Source organism: Oncorhynchus gorbuscha, linkage group LG16, assembly GCF_021184085.1.
Source record: "Oncorhynchus gorbuscha isolate QuinsamMale2020 ecotype Even-year linkage group LG16, OgorEven_v1.0, whole genome shotgun sequence".
NCBI lineage: Eukaryota > Metazoa > Chordata > Actinopteri > Salmoniformes > Salmonidae > Oncorhynchus > Oncorhynchus gorbuscha.
In genome coordinates, this window is record NC_060188.1 from 92735216 (window position 1) to 92757549 (window position 22334).

The 22334-nt window shown below is 45.8% G+C and overlaps 1 pseudogene; it reads right to left on the reverse strand.

The window, feature by feature from the left end:
- The window catches only part of LOC123999441, a 22001-nt pseudogene extending 9757 nt beyond the window's left edge, over positions 1 to 12244 (reverse strand).
- Between the last annotated feature and the right edge of the window lie 10090 nt (positions 12245 to 22334).

Sequence of the window (22334 nt, forward strand, 5' to 3'; positions counted from 1 at the left end):
GTTTGTTTTCCAGGTCTGGGTCATGGTTTGGGTGAGGTAAGCTCTGATGTAAGGTAGATGAAGATGCTGTTTGTTTTCCAGGTCTGGGTGATGGTTTGGGTGAGGTAAGCTCTGATGTAAGGTAGATGAAGATGCTGTTTGTTTTCCAGGTCTGGGTCATGGTTTGGGTGAGGTAAGCTCTGATGTAAGGTAGATGAAGATGCTGTTTGTTTTCCAGGTCTGGGTCAACAGTGTAAGGTAGATGAAAGCTGGTTTGGGTGAGGTGAGCTCTGATGTAAGGTAGATGAAGATGCTGTTTGTTTTCCAGGTCTGGGTCATGGTTTGGGTGAGGTGAGCTCTGATGTAAGGTAGATGAAGATGCTGTTTGTTTTTTCCAGGTCTGGGATGAGCTGTTTGAGATGCTGATGTAAAGGTAGATGAAGATGCTGTTTGTTTTCCAGGTCTGGGTCATGGTTTGGGTGAGGTGAGCTCTGATGTAAGGTAGATGAAGATGCTGTTTGTTTTCAGGGTCTGGGTCATGGTTTGGGTGAGTGAGCTCTGATGTAAAAGGTAGATGAAGATGCTGTTTGTTTTCCAGGTCTGGGTCATGGTTTTGAGGTGACCTCTGATGTAGGTAGATGAAGATGCTGTTTCGTTTTCCAGGTCTGGGTCGTAAGCTCTGATGTAAGGTAGATGAAGATGCTGTTTGTTTTCCAGGTCTGGGTGATGGTTTGGGTGAGGTAAGCTCTGATGTAAGGTAGATGAAGATGCTGTTTGTTTTCCAGGTCTGGGTGATGGTTTGGGTGAGGTAAGCTCTGATGTAAGGTAGATGAAGATGCTGTTTGTTTTCCAGGTCTGGGTCATGGTTTGGGTGAGGTAAGCTCTGATGTAAGGTAGATGAAGATGCTGTTTGTTTTCCAGGTCTGGGTCATGGTTTGGGTGAGGTAAGCTCTGGGACTCACCGACTCGGTGAGGCGTCGGTCCTCAGGACAGCGCTGCATGTAGAAGGACTTGATCTCAGCCGGGAAGCGGCACAGCAGGATGGTCTCACCGATGGCATCAGTCATCAGCCTCTCTGGGGCCTCTGGGATGTCCTGAAACCAAGGAGGGAGAGTGGTTTTATAACGTCACAATAATAACAGGAGCTGGACGAAGAGAGGGTCCACTGAACAATACATTGATGAGTGGGTAAACAGTTAGCGGCCATTTTGCGTATCTGTGCCAGTTTCCTCAACACAGATTAAATCTAGTGCTAGACAAAGAACCATATTAAAAGTAGCAGTAATCAGGACTAGACACAATCTGTGCCCAGGAAACCAGCACTAAATGTCCTAAAAAAACACAACCACGGGTTCATGCTCGCCAAAGATTAATTCTGGAGTGAGATAGTGATTAGATAGAGTGATTATAATTGACTGTTGTTCATGCCGACCTTAAACCATTTGTCAAATGTCATTTATTCATAGTCAAAATGTACCTCTCGAACTCATAGTAGGTCCCATCATCCTTTTGATGTCATGCTCCTTCAACCAGATGATGGCCTCAGAGAAGTTCATCCTCTTGAAGGGCCTCTTGGGGGGCTTGAAGTCCTGGGGTCGACAACAGAGGTAAAGGACAGACCACATAAAAATCGGGTTCAGATTTTCACCACCGCACTAAGGATTTGAGGGGAGGCGTTTTGAATGAGGTCAAAAGGAAGTTTGAATCTCAAATAGAAAAAAAAAAAAAACATTTTTATGAGATTAAATCTTTAAGAATACATCTATCTCAGTGATCAAGACCACGGAGGGGAGGAGAGGGAGAGGAGAGAGGGAGGAGAGGGAGAGGAGAGGAGAGGAGAGGAGAGGGAGAGGAGGAGAGGAGAGGAGAGGAGAGGAGAGGAGAGGAGAGGAGAGGAGCTCCTTATAAAACATCAGACGTACAGGGTTGACTTGGTAGAGTAGAGAAGCAGCAGGCGACTTCAGGACTCTGTCCACCCACATCACACACCAGATCCTCCAGCCTGCTCAGTAGGTCCTCATAGGTCATGAAGGGGCACTCTGCCTCTATGTGAGTGTACCTACAGGGAGGGAGGAACATAGGGTCGTACTATGGTAAACAAACAGAACTCGAGGATTTCCTGAGAATATACTGTAGACTAAAAGGTATTTATCATCAGAATACCTAAAAGGAAAAAAAAATACTGTGGATAAAATATATATTATGATATTATTATATAATAATATATTATTATTATTATATATTATGTTGTAATAATATATATCATATATAAAATAATATTGTGCAAAGCATTTTTTTTAAATGCTTTGCATCGAAAATCGAAAAACAAAAAAAAGTGAATGTTTCTTATTGTACAAGTTCAGGTTTTTTCCCTCCATGCTATAGTGCACATTGGGTGCCTTAATGAATTCCTCCCATCCACTCACTCGGACAGGTGCCTGCGGGTGCGGGACTGCTCTGCGCGGTAGGACTGAGCGATACAGAAGGTGTCTCCCAGAGCAGGGATACAAGTCTCCAGGTAGAGCTGAGAGGACTGGGTCAGGAACGCCTCCTCCCCAAAGTAGTTCAGGTTGAACAGGGTGGAACCTCCCTCCACCTGGGTCTGCACCAGGGTGGGTGGGGTGATCTGTGGGAAAACAAACACAAACAAACATAGCTTTAAAATGGCTTTACAAAGAGATCATTCTATACATACACACTACCATTTAAAAAGTTTGGGGTCACCTAGAAATGTCTTTTTTAATATATTTTTTAAGAAAAGCATTTTTTGGTCCATTAAAATAACATCAAAATGATCTGAAATGCAGTGTAGACATTATTAATGTTGTAAATGACTATTGTAGCTGGAAACTGATGATTTTTTCAAATGAAATATCTACACAGGCTCATTATCAGCAACCATCACTCCTGTGTTCCATTGGCCAGAAACAAAGACCTTTCTTCTGGAAGGCCAGCATCCTGGAGTCGCCTCTTCACTGTTGACGTTGTGACTGGACAGAGGAACTCTGCCTAGAGGCCAGCCGGAGTCACCTCTTCACTGATGACGTTGTGACTGGACAGAGGAACTCTGCCTAGAAGGCCAGCATCCCGGAGTCTCCTCTTCACTGATGACGTTGTGACTGGACAGAGGAACTCTGCCTAGAAGGCCAGCATCCCAGAGTCTCCTCTTCACTGTTGACGTTGTGACTGGACAGAGGAACTCTGCCTAGAAGGCCAGCATCCCAGAGTCTCTCTTCACTGTTCGTTGAGACTGGACAGAGAACTCTGCCTAGAAGGCCAGCATCCCGGATTGCCTCTTCAGTGTTTACGTTGAGTGGTGTTTTGTGGGTACTATTTAATGAAGCTGCCAGTTGAGCACTTGAGGCATCTGTTTCTCAAACTAGACACTAATGTACTTGTCCTCTTGCTCAGTTGTGCACCGGGGCCTCCCACTCCTCTTTCTATTCTGGTTAGAGCCGGTTTGCGCTGTTCTGTGAAGGGAGTGGTACACAGCGTTGTACGAGATCTTCAGTTTCTTGGCAATTTCTCTCATGGAATAGCCTACATTTCTCAGAACAAGAATAGACTGATGAGTTTCTGGACATTTTGAGCCTGTAATCAAACCCAGAAATGCTGATGCTCAGATACTCAACTAGTCTAAAGGCGGCCAGTTTTATTGCTTCTTTAATCAGCACAACAGTTTTCAGTTGTGCTAACATAATTGCAAAAGGCTTTTTCTAATGATCAGTTAGCCTTTTAAAATGATAAACTTGGACTAGCTAAGACAACGTGCCATTGGAACACAGGAGTGATGGTTGCTGATAATGGGCCTCTGTACGTCTGTAGATATTCCATAAAAACTCTGCTGTTTCCAGCTACAGTCATTTACAACAGTAACAATGTCTACACTGTATTTATGATCAATTTGATGCCATTTTAAATGGACAAAAAAAACATGCTTTTCTTTCAAAAACAAGGAAATGTATAAGTGACTCCAAACTTTTGAACGGTAGTGTACATTTTGTGGATGACCCATCCTCCCCAAAGAGCAAAAGGATTTAAACCTCTTAATATATAAATATATATAGATATAAAAACCTCTTAAGGATCGGAACCTTTTTTTTTTCCCGCCTAAAATGACATTCCCAAATGTAACTTCCTGTAGCTCAGGACCTGAAGCAAGGATATGCATATTCTTGGTACCATTTGAAAGGAAACACTTTGAAGTTTGTGGGAATGTGAAATTAATGTAGGAGAATATAACACATTGGATCTGGTAAAAGACAATATAAAGAAAAAAAACATATACATGTTTTTTCTTTTTGTAATTTTTTGTACCATCATCTTTCAAATGCAAGAAAGGCCATTATCTGACTTAGGACACAAGGCTCAATTTAGGTTTTGGCCACTAGATGGCAGCAGTATGTTCAAAGTTTTAGACTGATCCAATGAACCATTGTATTTCTGTTCAACATGTTGTATCAAGTCTGCCTAATTGGTCAATTTATACATGTTCAAGTAGATAATTGTGATAATCTTCTCAAACAATATCATGGTATGTTTTCACTGTAATAGCTACTGTAAATTGGACAGTGCAGTCCCAAATGTAACAAGATTTCAAGCTTTTTGCCCATATCAGATATGTCTACATCCTGGGAAATGTTCTTGTTACTTACAACGTCATGCTAATCACATTAGCGCACGTTAGCTCAACCCGAGGGTGGGACACCGATCTGTAGAGATCCTTAAGACGTTTTAAATAAGTCACAAAGATGTGTAAACATGCACAAGGATGACAACATAGAATTATTCACAATTCAGACATAAATCTTTAACATCAACAATAGCAATAGGAACCCTACGACAGCAGGTGATGGACATTACAGTATATATTTATACTATAAAAAAGAGATCAGAAACATGGAAAGATTGTACCCACATGTTAAATAGAATATCCATCCTGTTGTGTCTGTGTGGATGGGTACTAGTTTGACTGTACCTCATGGTATCCGCGGTTGAAGAAGTGATCCCTGAAGCACTGTGTGACAGTGGAACGGACCCGGAGGATCTTGGACACGTTCTCCCCGCGGATCATCATGTGTCTGTTGTTGAGCTGAACGTCCACATCAGACTCCTCATTCAGCAGGTTGTCAGCTCCTCAGGCGGCGCCAGACCCATCAGCTCCCAGAAGTCACAGGTCAGCTCATGACCTCCAGGGCCTTGTGGAGGAGGAGAAGAGAAGACAGGCCAGTCATAATACCGTTATTATAATTCATTCAAATGTAATACTAATTGGGACCCGGGACACAGTTTAAGCCTAGTCATGGACAACAACAACAAAAAGCGATTGGAGACTTTTCATTGAACATGTCAAAGATTAGGCTTAATCTGGGTCTGGGAAACTTTGACCATATATATGTGTATGCTAAACTTGAAACAATAATGGATATTAAATTTGAGGAATGTTTACCTGTTTTCCTTTAGGTACTTCTTGCACTGTCCCATACAGAGCCACTGTGCTTTCAGTGGACAGCACCAAGGCATTTGCACTGACACTATAACGGTGACAAGGGGCCAAAAGGATATTACAAATTAAAAAGTGGGACCATAGAAAAACATTATATCATTAATTTTGCGTAATTCTTTTAAGTTTTAAAAGAGTTTTGGTAACAAGTGTTTTAAAAGAGAACAAAAAGAGAGCAATTTAAAAAATGTAATACCAATTTATCGTTGAGAACACACTGCAAGAAACCAGTTCCATCTCTCAGCACGATGAACAGCAGGTTCTTTCCTAGCAAGAGAATAGCAAACACGCTATGAGCCTCTCTCAGTCATTCATGCAAAGAACTCAAAAAAATATATATATGGGGAATTGGAAGTGATGCAAACAATTAGATTGATGGAAGCTACAATCTGCACTATTTAAGCTGATACCCCCTAAAAGAGATTACAAAAATAACTAAATAAAAAATAAAATGGCCTAAAATATAAAATGGTCTGTAGTGCATCATACAAAGGAAATAGGAACCCTAGATTGTGTTGGTTAGACGTCAGGGTCAGCCACCAAAAAAAGGCTTCAGAAAAGGCTATCCGTGACCCAGGAAACAAAACTTCAAAGTTGAATCATTACATACAGAATGTTATGAATATGAAAAGTGGCACGTTAATTAAAATATGATAAAACGACAGGTATGAGTTGAACAGAACAACCAACGAGACACACTTACAGTAAGTAGGCTACCCAGATCACGGTCAACACACATTTTATAGTCACAATATAAGAAAAATACCAATAATATTTTTCCCAACCATTTAAAGGTGATATTTTGAAACAGAGCCCAAGCCCATGCTTTTTTTGACCCAGGTTCCTACCCTCACTCTGCTTCGTTTTAGAGTTGCCGCCACAAGATCGAGCAAAATAATAGGCCTAGACTTGATTTAGGCTCCATTACAGCATGTAGCATTTAGGCTCCATTACAGCATGTAGCATTTAGGCTCCATTACAGCATGTAGCATTTAGGCTCCATTACAGCATGTAGCATTTAGGCTCCATTACAGCATGTGGCATTTAGGCTCCATTACAGCATGTAGCATTTAGGCTCCATTACAGCATGTAGCATTTAGGCTCCATTACAGCATGTAGCATTTAGGCTCCAACATGTAGCATTTAGGCTCCATTACAGCATGTAGCATTTAGGCTCCATTACAGCATGCCAGTTTAGGCTCCATTACAGCTCATGAAGCATTTCAGGCTCCAAAAGCATGTGCATTTAGGCTCCATTACAGCATGTAGCATTTAGGCTCCATTACAGCATGTGGCATTTGGCTCCATTACAGCATGTAGCATTTAGGCTCCATTACAGCATGTAGCATTTAGGCTCCATTACAGCATGTAGCATTTAGGCTCCATTACAGCATGTAGCATTTAGGCTCCATTACAGCATGTAGCATTTAGGCTCCATTACAGCATGTAGCATTTAGGCTCCATTACACATGTAGCATTTAGGCTCCATTACAGCATGTAGCATTTAGGCTCCATTACAGCATGTAGCATTTAGGCTCCATTACAGCATGTAGCATTTAGGCTCCATTACAGCATGTAGCATTTAGGCTCCATTACAGCATGTAGCATTTAGCTCCATTACAGCATGTAGCATTTAGGCTCCATTACAGCATGTAGCATTTAGGCTCCATTACAGCATGTGGCATATAGGCTCCTATAGGCTCTATATAACTAGATCCAGCTACTGTAGCAAGATAACATTGCTAACAATTCTTGTTCCACCACGCTTACTCCTCAACTCAAACTTTCCAAATGCCAGTTTTTCGGTTACAGCTCATGAAGTATGCTTCATCACAAAATCAAAACTGCCTTTCCACTCTCCGCTGACTTCCAGAACGCGCTGATGCTGTAACTAGCAAGTTGGTTGTCTCTTCAGTAAAAAAAGCTGATGCTGTAAAGCAAGTTGGTTGTCTCTTCAGTCGCGTGCTGATGCTGTAACTAGCAAGTTGGTTGTCTCTTCAGTCGCGCGCTGATGCTGTAACTAGCAAGTTGGTTGTCTCTTCAGTCGCGCGCTGATGCTGTAACTCAGTTGGTTGTCTCTTCAGTCGCACCGCTGATGCTGTAACTAGCAAGTTGGTTGTCTCTTCAGTCGCCGCTGATGCTGTAACTAGCAAGTTGGTTGTCTCTTCAGTCGCGCTGATGCTGTAACTAGCAAGTTGGTTGTCTCTTCGGTCGCGTGCTGCATTCTGTTAGGTGAATGACTGGCTGAGCACAGGCTGCAGACACAATTGCTTCAAACATGTATCACTGGTTCGCTACGGTCATTAGTGACCCAAACGCGGATATTAGAACCCCCAAAAACAAATCAAGTACTTTAACTATTTTGATTCAAACGGCGAATTTCACCAAAAAGGTAACTGGTTTGCATCTCTGTGTTTAGCTAAAAATATATATATAAAAATGTAACATTTGCATGTTATTTCGACATGAATACGTGTCACATATCAGTTTGCAAACAATGTAAAACATTTTATATTTCAGTTAAAAAAGCCGCATACAAACAAGGTTCATTTCTTGAGCTTAAAAATGCAGGTGTTTCATCCTAACTCAGTGCTTTCTGTGGTGGTGGGGAAGCCAGGGAAACATACGGAGCGTAGGAGGTTGTAATGTTCTCTAGTTGAGCCGTGATTGGCTCAGTGTTCTGTCACTCAAGGGGACACTACGTCACCGCAAAATCTATGGGGAGAGCTAAAAAAAAAAAAAAATCACGCCCCTTGGGTGCTGCCATAGTTACATTAGAAGTGCCCATCCAAGAAGGCTCAAAGGTCATTGGACACAGATAAAATTATGTAAATTCACATTAGATCTACGGTGGCTTTGATTGGACTGATCGTGTCAACGTTAGAGCTGTTGCTGTGACCGTATTACCGCCACGAGTCAAATTCCACGTGACCTCCCGAGTGGCCCAGCGGTCTAAGACACTGCATCGCAGTGCTAGAGGCATCACTACAGACCTGGGTTCGATCCCGGGCTGTGTTGCAGCCGGCCGCAACCGGGAGACCCATGAGGCAGCGAACAATTGGCCCAGGGTTTGGCCGGCCGGGATATTTCTGTCCCATTGGTTCTAGCGACTCCTTGTGGCGGGCCGGGCGCCTGCACGTTGACTTCCAGACACCAGTTGTATGGTGTTTCCTCCAACACATTGGTGCGGTTGGCTTCCGGGTTAAGCAAGCAGTGTGTCAAGAAGCAGTGCGGCTTGGCAGGGTCGTGTTTCGGAGAACCCATGGCTCTCAACCTTCGCCTCTTCCGAGTTGGAACCAGACTAACTACAAATTGGATATTACTCAATAAAAAGGGGTAGGGAAAAAAAATAACTACTCACCACATTTTATGCACTGCAGTGCTAGCTGTAGCTTATGCTTTCAGTACTACATTCATTCTCTGATCCTTTGATTGGGTGGACAACATGTCAGTTAATGCTGCAAGAGCTCCGATAGGTTGGAGGTGGTCCCCGGAAGTTGTCATAGTTACTGTGTAAGTCTATGGAAGGAAGTGAGAACCATGAACCTCCTAGGTTTTGTATTGAAGTCAATGTACACAGAGGAAGCTAGCTGTCCTCCGGCTACACCATGGTGCTACCCTACAAAGTGCTGATGAGACTACTGTGAAATTAAATTGAAAAACAGTGTGTTTTAATCCAATATTTGGTGGTGTGAAAATATTTAGTATAAAAGGATCATTTTTAGTATAGTCATTTGTAAGTCGCTCTGGATAAGAGCGTCTGCTAAATGACTTAAATGTAATGTAATGTAATGTGTTTTTTTTAACAAAATGATAAGTCCTCCCCTTCCTCCTCTGAGGAGCCTCCACTGAAATGCAGCTGCCAGAATGTGTTATATTAACTGAGAAAACCACTGTATAAAACTCTTAAAGAATGTAAAACAAATGTTACTTAATTAATTAAAATGTAAAAAATAAACTGTTAAAACTCCCCAGTGAAGGTAACATGTGTTGCTTGAGACGAACACCGAACTAACAACTGGTTTTGACCAGTGTGTAACAAAAGTAAGCAAGGTTGCTATGGAGATTACCCAAGATGCGCTGTGATTTCGATGCTAAATATCATAATCTTTAATCTAACTTTTACAAGTTATAAAATCACACAGTATTCATGTTCATAACATTATGTACACAGTGTCGCAGAAATGTTTCAGTTCTGTTTTCTGGGTCACGGAACACATTTTTGGTGGGTAGCTAGCTGTACCCAGAGACTTCCAGTCTTTGCGCTAAGCTAGTGCTAAAACTACCACTATCTTCCTTCATAGTGGACTTTGTCGTTCTACAATCCTCACCTTGTTTTCTCATTCGGTGCACCCAACCAAACACCTTCACCCTCTGCCCCGGAGAGGCTCCAGCTGATAGATTTTAACCTTTTGGGAAAGTGTTGATTCAATTTCAATATTTAAACATAACGGAAGACAAACATTATACTCTTTATTTCCAAAGATGAGGAGTTTCTGACAGGATGCTGACTAAAGAGAATATAGTGGATCTGACCGTTTTGGGCTCTGGAAGGCTGGAGTCATTCTCAATGGTGACTTTCTTAGCTCCGTCCAGATTCTTCTCTCGTCTCTCAGAATCCTCTGCCTTCAAATCAAAGTTGAAAATAAATTACATGAATTGCCACTTACATACACTACTGCTTACCTGTGAGTATACAGTTTATGGCTGAAGACAATAGTGTGTATAATTATAATGGTGCATCCTATTCCTTACATAGTGCACCCTATTCCCTACCTAGTGCACTACTTTTGACCAGAAGTAGCGCATTATAGGGTGCCACACTTCCCTATTTCCGCCTCCCCAACGTACCTCCTTTTTGTCTTTGGAGTCGCTCTTCATCTGCTCTCGAGCAAATAACTTCTTCACATTTTTCCTCTGTGTCTTGGAGATCACTGCCCAACGCTGGATGAATAGGAGAAACCAAATCAGTAAGGGAAATCAAAGGAAAACATTTTCACATTTTGCTGGGTTTGTGTTTTGTTTATGATTATTATTATTATTATTTTGGGGGGGGGGGGATTGCTTGTTGTAACGGTGTACCTCTCCTTCCTTCTGAGAGTCCACATAGATGGTTGGGAATGGTTCTTTTCCAGCAAATGTCAACGCCTGTGAAATCACATAGCTGTTGTTACGGCACTTAACTGTGATTTTATTCAAGGGATCGTAGACATATCAATTCTGTTGAATGGTGTAAATAATTCAAGGCAAAAGAGACAACGCTGATTCCTCTTACCCTCAATGCGGTCTTGAAGGGCTTCTGTTCTGTTCGTCGCCATCCTGGTCATTTCCCTCTTTGTCAGACACATACAGTCCATCTGGAAAAAAAAGTGAAAGCACTGTAATACTTGATCATGCATGCCTGTCATTTCCTCTAAACCTAGCACTTGACATGATCAATTATCAGTCACGACGCTAAATCCCATATTTGACATCCCACTACGCAGCCTGTTTCACCCACTCAAAGTGCATTGGCAAAGTATTCAGACCCCTGGACCTTTTCCACATTTTGTTACGTTACAGCCCTATTCACAATACCCCATAATGACATCACAGTACCCCATAATGACATCACAGTACCCCATAATGACATCACAGTACCCCATAATGACATCACAGTAACCCATATTGACAAGGGAAAAAAACTGTTTTTTTTTTTTTAGAAATGTTTGCACATTTATTAAAATATTTTAAAAACTGAAATATCAGATTTACATAAGTATTCAGACCCTTTACTCAGTACTTTGTTGAAGCACCTTTTGGTAGCGATTACAGCCTCAAGTCTCATTGGGTATGCAGCTACAAGCTTGACACACCTGTATTTGGGGAGTTCCTCCCATTCTTCCCTGCAGATCCTCTCATGTTCTGTTGGATGGGGAGCAGCCCTGCACAGCTATATTCTGGTCTCTCCAGAGATGTACTTAAACTTCTAAAACCCTGTTTTCGCTTTGTTATTATGCGATATTGTGTATATATTGATAAGGGGGGATATATTTTAATCAACTTTAGAATAAGGCTGTAACGTAACAACATGTGGGAAAAGTCAAGGCGTCTGAATAGCTTCCGAATGGACTGTATTTACATATTGTGGAGTTGAGGACCTCAGCTAGGTACAGACAGGTATAACAGAAGTGAAAAGGGCACTCAAACAAACGCGTACGGTGTTTAACTAGCTTGTTTTAGCTAGCTAGACAGTCAAGACACGGGTTGTGCTACCGGTGGGTTCCCGGTGGCGCAGCGGTCTAAGGCTCTGCATCTCAGTGCTAGAGGCGTCACTACAGACCCTGATTCGATTCCCGGGCTGTATCACAACCGGCCATGATTGGGAGTCGCATAGGGCGGCGCACACTTGGCCCAGCGTCGTCCGGGATAGAGGAGGGTTTGTCCGGGGGTTAGGCCGTCATTGTAAAATAAGAATTGGTTCTTAACCGACTTAACCTCGTTAAATAAAGGTTAAATAAAATAATTTAAACAAGTATGCAAGCTAACTAGCCACACCGGTCTGATGAAACACCTGATACATGATTTCAGCATTGTATAGTAGCTAGCTACATAACGTTACCCGATGAGTTTACCTGCAGTTTTCGTTACCTTCTCCGCCATATCCATGTAGAAATTATATAAAATCTGTATATTTTTATGAATGACTAGCTAGGTAATAATAATACTGAAATAAACCGGCCTTCGCTTCTCCCGTTGGTTTGTGAGCGCTCGTATGATTATCTGCGCATGCAACTTCCGAAAAGGTCGGGATCGTTGATTGGTTACAGTGTGCAGTAAATTGAACGCGGATTGGTTCACAGTTCTGACCGTCATTGTAGTCACGCCCTGACATGATGAAAGGACCATATCTGGTGTGTTGAACCATAGAGATGTTGGACAGATGTATATGGAGCTAAGAGATGATGAGGCTATATATGATTCATGCATATTTAATTCAATCCATTACATCATGCATATATTGTTGTAAAATCCATTTTGAACCCATTAATGTCCATACATTAAATTAAAAATGTTATTTGGTATACTTCCCGTAGGAAAAAAAAAGATTGCAGTTCCAAAATTGCTGTCGACTGTTGTATTTTAGAAGCAGTAATTGCAGTTACACAACACTCAGCCTGCAATATTTTTTTGTAAGGGTTGTTCTCGGAGCTACTGATGGGTAAATCTGAATAAATGTTTTGTATGTTTGCAATTCAGAGGGAGAATGGGCAAGTCAAAATATTTTTGTGTCTTTGAACTGGGTATGGTAGTAGGTACCAGGCGCACCGGTTTGTATCAAGAACTGCAACGCTGTTGGGTTTTTTCACGCACAAAAGTTTCCCGTGTGTATCAAGAACGGTCCACCACCCAAAGGACATCCAGGCAACTTGACACAACTGTAGGAAGTATTGGAGTCAACATGGGCCAGAATCCCTGTGGAAGTATTGGAGTCAACATGGGCCAGAATCCCTGTGGAAGCATTGGAGTCAACATGGGCCAGAATCCCTGTGGAAGCATTGGAGTCAACATGGGCCAGAATCCCTGTGGAAGTATTGGAGTCAACATGGGCCAGAATCCCTGTGGAAGTATTGGAGTCAACATGGGCCAGAATCCCTGTGGAAGCATTGGAGTCAACATGGGCCAGAATCCCTGTGGAAGCATTGGAGTCAACATGGGCCAGAATCCCTGTGGAAGTATTGGAGTCAACATGGGCCAGAATCCTGTGGAAGTATTGGAGTCAACATGGGCCAGAATCCCTGTGGAAGCATTGGAGTCAACATGGGCCAGAATCCCTGTGGAAGTATTGGAGTCAACATGGGCCAGAATCCCTGTGGAAGTATTGGAGTCAACATGGACCAGCATCCCTGTGGAAGCATTGGAGTCAACACGGGCCAGAATCCCTGTGGAAGTATTGGAGTCAACATGGGCCAGAATCCCTGTGGAAGCATTGGAGTCAACACGGGCCAGAATCCCTGTGGAAGCATTGGAGTCAACATGGGCCAGAATCCCTGTGGAAGTATTGGAGTCAACATGGGCCAGAATCCCTGTGGAAGTATTGGAGTCAACATGGGCCAGAATCCCTGTGGAAGCATTGGAGTCAACATGGGCCAGAATCCCTGTGGAAGTATTGGAGTCAACATGGGCCAGAATCCCTGTGGAAGCATTGGAGTCAACACGGGCCAGAATCCCTGTGGAAGCATTGGAGTCAACATGGGCCAGAATCCCTGTGGAAGTATTGGAGTCAACATGGGCCAGAATCCCTGTGGAAGTATTGGAGTCAACATGGGCCAGAATCCCTGTGGAAGCATTGGAGTCAACATGGGCCAGAATCCCTGTGGAAGTATTGGAGTCAACATGGGCCAGAATCCCTGTGGAAGTATTGGAGTCAACATGGGCCAGAATCCCTGTGGAAGTATTGGAGTCAACATGGGCCAGAATCCCTGTGGAAGTATTGGAGTCAACATGGGCCAGAATCCCTGTGGAAGTATTGGAGTCAACATGGGCCAGCATCCCTGTGGAAGTATTGGAGTCTACATGGGCCAGAATCCCTGTGGAAGTATTGGAGTCAACATGGGCCAGCATCCCTGTGGAACACTTCTGACACATTGTAGAGTCCATGTCCCGATCCATTGAGGCTGTTCTGAGGGCAAAAGGGGAGGTGCAACACAATATTAGGAAGGTGTTCCTAATGTTTTGTACCCTCTGTATGTACAGTGCATTCAGAAAGAATTCAGACCCTTGACTTTTTCCACATTTTGTTACCTTACAGCCTTATTATAAAATTGATTTAAAAATTCCCACCCACTCATAAGATGTACACACTATACCCCAAAATGACAAAGCAGAAACAGGTTTAGATATTTTAGAAAATGTGTACCAAAAAAAATACCACATTCAGACCCTTTACTCAGTGCTTTGTTGAAGCACCTTTGGCAGTGATTACAGCCTCAAGTCTTCTTGGGTATGACGCTGCAAGCTTGGCACACCTGTATTTGGGGTGTTTCATCAATGCTGCAGACATTTTTTGGTACCCTCTCCCAGGTCTGTACCTCGGCACAATCCTGTCTCCGAGCTCTACGACAATTCTTTCGACCTCATAGCTTGGTTTTTGCTCTGACATGCACTGTCAATTGTGAGACCGTATATACAGTGCCTTGCACAAGTATTCATCCCCCTTGGCATTTTTCCTATTTTGTTGCATTACAACCAATAATTTGTACATATTTTCTATTTGGATTTCATGTAATGGAACAAAATAGTCCAAATTGTTGAAGTGAAATGAAAAAAATTGTTTAAAAAATTATGATAATAAATGGTGAATGCATATAAATTATAAATGAAAAAAATAACTTGTTTCAAAATTAAAAAATTGTGTGCCTTGCAAAAGTATTCATCCCCTTTGGCGTTTTTGCTATTTTATTGCATTACAACCTGTAATTTAAATATATTTTTATTTGGATTTAATGTAATGGACATGGACAAAAGAGGCCAAATTGGTGAAGTGAAATGGAAAAAAATAACTTGTTTCAAAATGTAAAAATAAATTAATTAAAAACAGAAAAATGGTGTGTGCAGATTTATTCACCCCCTTCACTATGAAGCCCCTCCCCTTTGCTATGAAGCCCCTAAATAAGATCTGGTGCAACCAATTACCTTCAGAAGTCACATAATGAGTTAAATAAAGTCAACCTGTGTGCAATCTAAGTCTCACATGATATGTCACATGATCTCAGTATATATACACACACCTGTTCTGAAAGGCCCAAGAGTCTGCCAAGCAAGTGGCACCATGAAGACCAAAGAGCTCTCAAAACAGTTCAGAGACAAAGTTGTGGAGAAGAACAGATCAGGGTTGGGTTATAAAAAAATATCCGGAACATTGAACATCCCCACAGAGCACAATTAAATCCATTATTATAAATTGGAAAGAACATGGCACCACTACAAACCTGCCAAGAGAGGGCCGCCCACCAAAACTCACAGACCAGGCAAGGAGGGCATTAATCAGAGAGGCAACAAAGAGATCAAAGATAACCCTGAAGGAGCTGCACAGCTCCACAGCGGAGATTGGAGGAGCTGTCCATAGGACCACTTTAAGCCATACACATACCCCAGAGCTGGGCTTTACGGAAGAGGGGCCAGAAAAAAAGCCATTGGTCAGATGAGACTAAAATCTGACTAAAAATGAGACTAACCATCCCTCCCAACACCACGTAACCATCCCTCCCAACACCACGTAACCATCCCTCCCAACACCACGTAACCATCCCTCCCAACACCACGTAACCATCCCTCCCAACACCACGTAACCATCCCTCCCAACACCACGTAACCATCCCTCCCAACACCACGTAACCATCCCTCCACAAGCCAACACCACGTAACCATCCCTCCCAACACCACGTAACCATCCCTCCCAACACCACGTTAACATCCCTCCCAACACCACGTAACCATCCCTCCCAACACCACGTAACCATCCCTCCACAAGCCAACACCACGTAACCATCCCTCCGGCCAACACCACATAACCATCCCTCCCAACACCACATAACCATCCCTCCCAACACCACGTAACCATCCCTCCACAAGCCAACACCACGTAACCATCCCTCCCAACACCACATAACCATCCCTACCAACACCACGTAACCATCCCTCCCAACACCACATAACCATCCCTCCCAACACCACGTAACCATCCCTCCCAACACCACGTAACCATCCCTCCCAACACCACGTAACCATCCCTCCCAACACCACGTAACCATCCCTCCCAACACCACGTAACCATCCCTCCCAACACCACGTAACCATCCCTCCCAACACCACGTAACCATCCCTCCCAGGCCAACACATATAACCATCCCTCCCAACACCACGTAACCATCCCTCCCAACACCACGTAACATCCCTCCCAACACCATATAAACATCCATCCACAAGCCAACACCACGTTAACATCCCTCCCAACACCACGTAACCATCCCTCCCAACACCACAAACCATCCCTCCCAACACCACGTAACCATCCCTCTCAACACCATATAAACATCCCTCCCAACACCACGTAACCATAACCATCCCAACACCACGTAACCATCCCTCCCAACACCACAAAACCATCCCTCCCAACACCACGTAACCATCCCTCCCAACACCACATAACCATCCCTCCCAACACCACGTAACCATCCCTCCCAACACCACGTAACCATCCCTCCCAACACCACGTAACCATCCCTCCACAAGCCAACACCACGTAACCATCCCTCCACAAGCAAACACCACGTAACCATCCCTCCCAACACCACGTAACCATCCCTCCCAACACCACGTAACCATCCCTCCCAACACCACATAAACATCCCTGCACAAGCCAACACCACGTTAACATCCCTCCCAACACCACATAACCATCCCTCCCAACACCACGTAACCATCCCTCCCAACACCACGTAACCATCCCTCCCAACACCACGTAACCATCCCTCCCAACACCACGTAACCATCCCTCCCAACACACCACGTAACCATCCCTCTCAACACCATATAAACATCCCTCCCAACACCATGTAACCATCCCTCCCAACACCACGTAACCATCCCTCCCAACACCACGTAACCATCCCTCTCAACACCACGTAACTATCCCTCCCAACACCATATAAACATCCATCCACAAGCCAACACCACGTTAACATCCCTCCCAACACCACGTTGACATCCCTCCCAACACCATATAAACATCCATCCACAAGCCAACACCACGTAACCATCCCTCCCAACACCACGTAACCATCCCTCCCAACACCACAAAACCATCCCTCCCAACACCATGTAACCATCCCTCTCAACACCATATAAACATCCCTCCCAACACCACGTAACCATCCCTCCCAACACCACGTAACCATCCCTCCCAACACCACAAAACCATCCCTCCCAACACCACGTAACCATCCCTCCCAACACCACGTAACCATCCCTCCCAACACCACGTAACCATCCCTCCACAAGCCAACACCACGTAACCATCCCTCCACCCAACACCACGTAACCATCCCTCCCAACACCACGTAACCATCCCTCCCAACACCACGTAACCATCCCTCCCAACACCACATAAACATCCCTGCACAAGCCAACACCACGTAACCATTAACATCCCTCCCAACACCACGTAACCATCCCTCCCAACACCACATAACCATCCCTCCCAACACCACGTGACCATCCCTCCCAACACCAGTAACCATCCTCCCAACACCACGTAACCATCCCTCCCAACACCACGCAACCATCTCTCCCAACACCACGTAACCATCCCTCCCAACACCACGTAACCATCCCTCCCAACACCACGTAACCATCCCTCCCAACACCACGTAACATCCCTCCCAACACCACGTAACCATCCCTCCACAGGCCAACACCACGTTAACATCCCTCCCAACACCACGTAACCATCCCTCCACAGGCCAACACCACGTAACCATCCCTCCCAACACCACGTAACCACGTAACCATCCCTCCACAGGCCAACACCACGTAACCATCCCTCTCAACACCACGTAACCATCCCTCCACAAGCCAACACCACGTAACCATCCCTCCCAACACCACATAACCATCCCTCCCAACACCACGTAACCATCCCTCTCAACACCATATAAACATCCCTCCCAACACCACGTAACCATCCCTCCACAAGCCAACACCACGTAACCATCCCTCCCAACACCACGTAACCATCCCTCCCAACACCACGTAACCATCCCTCCCAACACCACGTAACCATCCCTCCCAACACCACGTAACCATCCCTCCCAACACCACATAAACATCCCTCCACAAGCCAACACCACGTTAACATCCCTCCCAACACCACGTAACCATCCCTCCCAACACCACGTAACCATCCCTCCCAACACCTAGTAACCATCATCCCTCCCAACACCACGTAACCATCTCCCCTCCCAACCATCCTCCCCACGTAACCATCTCTCCCAACACCACGTAACCATCACACCCAACACCACGTAACCATCCCTCCCAACACCACGTAACCATCCCTCTCAACACCACGTAACTATCCCTTCCAACACCACATAACCATCCCTCCCAACACCACGTAACCATCCTCTCACCATATAAACATCCCTCCCAACACCACGTAACCATCCCTCCCAACACCACGTTAACATCCCTCCCAACACCATATAAACATCCATCCACAAGCCAACACCACGTTAACATCCCTCCCAACACCACGTTAACATCCCTCCCAACACCATATAAACATCCATCCACAAGCCAACACCACGTAACCATCCCTCCCAACACCACGTAACCATCCCTCCCAACACCACGTAACCATCCCTCCCAACACCACGTAACCATCCCTCCCAACACCACGTAACCATCCTCCCAACACCACGTAACCATCCCTCCCAACACCACGTAACCATCCCTCCACAAGCCAACACCACGTAACCATCCCTCCCAACACCACGTAACCATCCCTCCCAACACCACGTTAACATCCCTCCCAACACCACGTAACCATCCCTCCCAACACCACGTAACCATCCCTCCACAAGCCAACACCACGTAACCATCCCTCCCAGACACCACATAACCATCCCTCCCAACACCAGTAACCATCCCTCCCAACACCACGTAACCATCCCTCCACAAGCCAACACCACGTAACCATCCCTCCCAACACCACATAACCATCCCTCCCAACACCACGTAACCATCCCTCCCAACACCATGTAACCATCCTCCCAACACCACGTAACCATCCCTCTCAACACCACGTAACTATCCCTCCCAACACCACATAACCATCCCTCCCAACACCACGTAACCATCCCTCTCAACACCATATAAACATCCCTCCCAACACCACGTAACCATCCCTCCCAACACCACGTTAACATCCCTCCCAACACCATATAAACATCCATCCACAAGCCAACACCACGTTAACATCCCTCCCAACACCACGTAACCATCCCTCCCAACACCACAAAACCATCCCTCCCAACACCACGTAACCATCCTCCCAACACCATATAAACATCCCTCCCAACACCACGTAACCATCCCTCCCAACACCACGTAACCATCCCTCCCAACACCACAAAACCATCCCTCCCAACACCACGTAACCATCCCTCCCAACACCACATAACCATCCCTCCCAACACCACGTAACCATCCCTCCCAACACCACGTAACCATCCCTCCCAACACCACGTAACCATCCCTCCACAAGCCAACACCACGTAACCATCCCTCCACAAGCAAACACCACGTAACCATCCCTCCCAACACCACGTAACCATCCCTCCCAACACCACGTAACCATCCCTCCCAACACCACATAAACATCCCTCCCACAAGCCAACACCACGTTAACATCCCTCCCAACACCACATAACCATCCCTCCCAACACCACGTAACCATCCCTCCCAACACCACGTAACCATCCCTCCCAACACCACGTAACCATCCCTCCCAACACCACGTAACCATCCCTCCCAACACCACGTAACCATCCCTCTCAACACCATATAAACATCCCTCCCAACACCATGTAACCATCCCTCCCAACACCACGTAACCATCCCTCCCAACACCACGTAACCATCCCTCCCAACACCACGTAACCATCCCTCTCAACACCACGTAACTATCCCTCCCAACACCATATAAACATCCATCCACAAGCCAACACCACGTTAACATCCCTCCCAACACCACGTTGACATCCCTCCCAACACCATATAAACATCCATCCACAAGCCAACACCACGTAACCATCCCTCCCAACACCACGTAACCATCCCTCCCAACACCACAAAACCATCCCTCCCAACACCATGTAACCATCCCTCTCAACACCATATAAACATCCCTCCCAACACCACGTGACCATCCCTCCCAACACCACGTAACCATCCCTCCCAACACCACAAAACCATCCCTCCCAACACCACGTAACCATCCCTCCCAACACCACGTAACCATCCCTCCCAACACCACGTAACCATCCCTCCACAAGCCAACACCACGTAACCATCCCTCCACAAGCAAACACCACGTAACCATCCCTCTCAACACCACGTAACCATCCCTCCCAACACCACGTAACCATCCCTCCCAACACCACATAACCATCCCTCCCACAAGCCAACACCACGTTAACATCCCTCCCAACACAACGTAACCATCCCTCCCAACACCACATAACCATCCCTCCCAACACCACGTGACCATCCCTCCCAACACCTAGTAACCATCCCTCCCAACACCACGTAACCATCCCTCCCAACACCACGTAACCATCTCCCAACACCACGTAACCATCCCTCCCAACACCACGTAACCATCCCTCCCAACACCACGTAACCATCCCTCCCAACACCACGTTAACATCCCTCCCAACACCACGTAACCATCCCTCCACAGGCCAACACCACGTTAACATCCCTCCCAACACCACGTAACCATCCCTCCACAGGCCAACACCACGTAACCATCCCTCCCAACACCACGTAACCATCCCTCCCAACACCACGTAACCATCCCTCCCAACACCACGTAACCATCCCTCCCAACACCACGTAACCATCCCTCCCAACACCACGTAACCATCACCTCATCCTCCCAACACCATGTAACCATCCTCCCAACACCACGTAACCATCCCTCCCAACACCACGTAACCATCCCTCCCAACACCACGTAACCATCCCTCCCAACACCACGTAACCATCCCTCCCAACACCATATAAACATCCCTCCACAAGCCAACACCACGTAACCATCCCTCCCAACACCACGTTAACCATCCCTCCCAACACCTACGTAACCATCCCTCCACAAGCCAACACCACGTAACCATCCCTCCCAACACCACGTAACCATCCCTCCCAACACCACGTAACCATCCCTCCCAACACCATGTAACCATCCCTCTCAACACCATATAACCATCCCTCCCAACACCACGTAACCATCCCTCCCAACACCACGTAACCATCCCTCCCAACACCACAAAACCATCCCTCCCAACACCACGTAACCATCCCTCCCAACACCACGTAACCATCCCTCCCAACACCACGTAACCATCCCTCCACAGCCAACACCACGTAACCATCCCTCCACAAGCAAACACCACGTAACCATCCTCCCAACACCACGTAACCATCCCTCCCAACACCACGTAACCATCCCTCCCAACACCACGTAACCATCCCTCACAAGCCAACACCACGTAACCATCCTCCCAACACCACGTAACCATCCCTCCCAACACCACGTAACCATCCCTCCCAACACCACGTAACCATCCCTCCCAACACCTAGTAACCATCCCTCCCAACACCACGTAACCATCCCTCCCAACACCACGTAACCATCTCTCCCAACACCACGTAACCATCCCTCCCAACACCACGTAACCATCCCTCCCAACACCACGTAACCATCCCTCCCAACACCACGTAACCATCCCTCCCAACACCACGTAACCATCCCTCCACAGGCCAACACCACGTTAACATCCCTCCCAACACCACGTAACCATCCCTCCACAGGCCAACACCACGTAACCATCCCTCCCAACACCACGTAACCATCCCTCCACAGGCCAACACCACGTAACCATCCCTCCCAACACCACGTAACCATCCCTCCCAACACCACGTAACCATCCCTCCCAACACCACGTAAAACATCCCTCCCAACACCACGTAACCATCCCTCCACAAGCCAACACCACGTAACCATCCTCCCAACACCACGTAACCA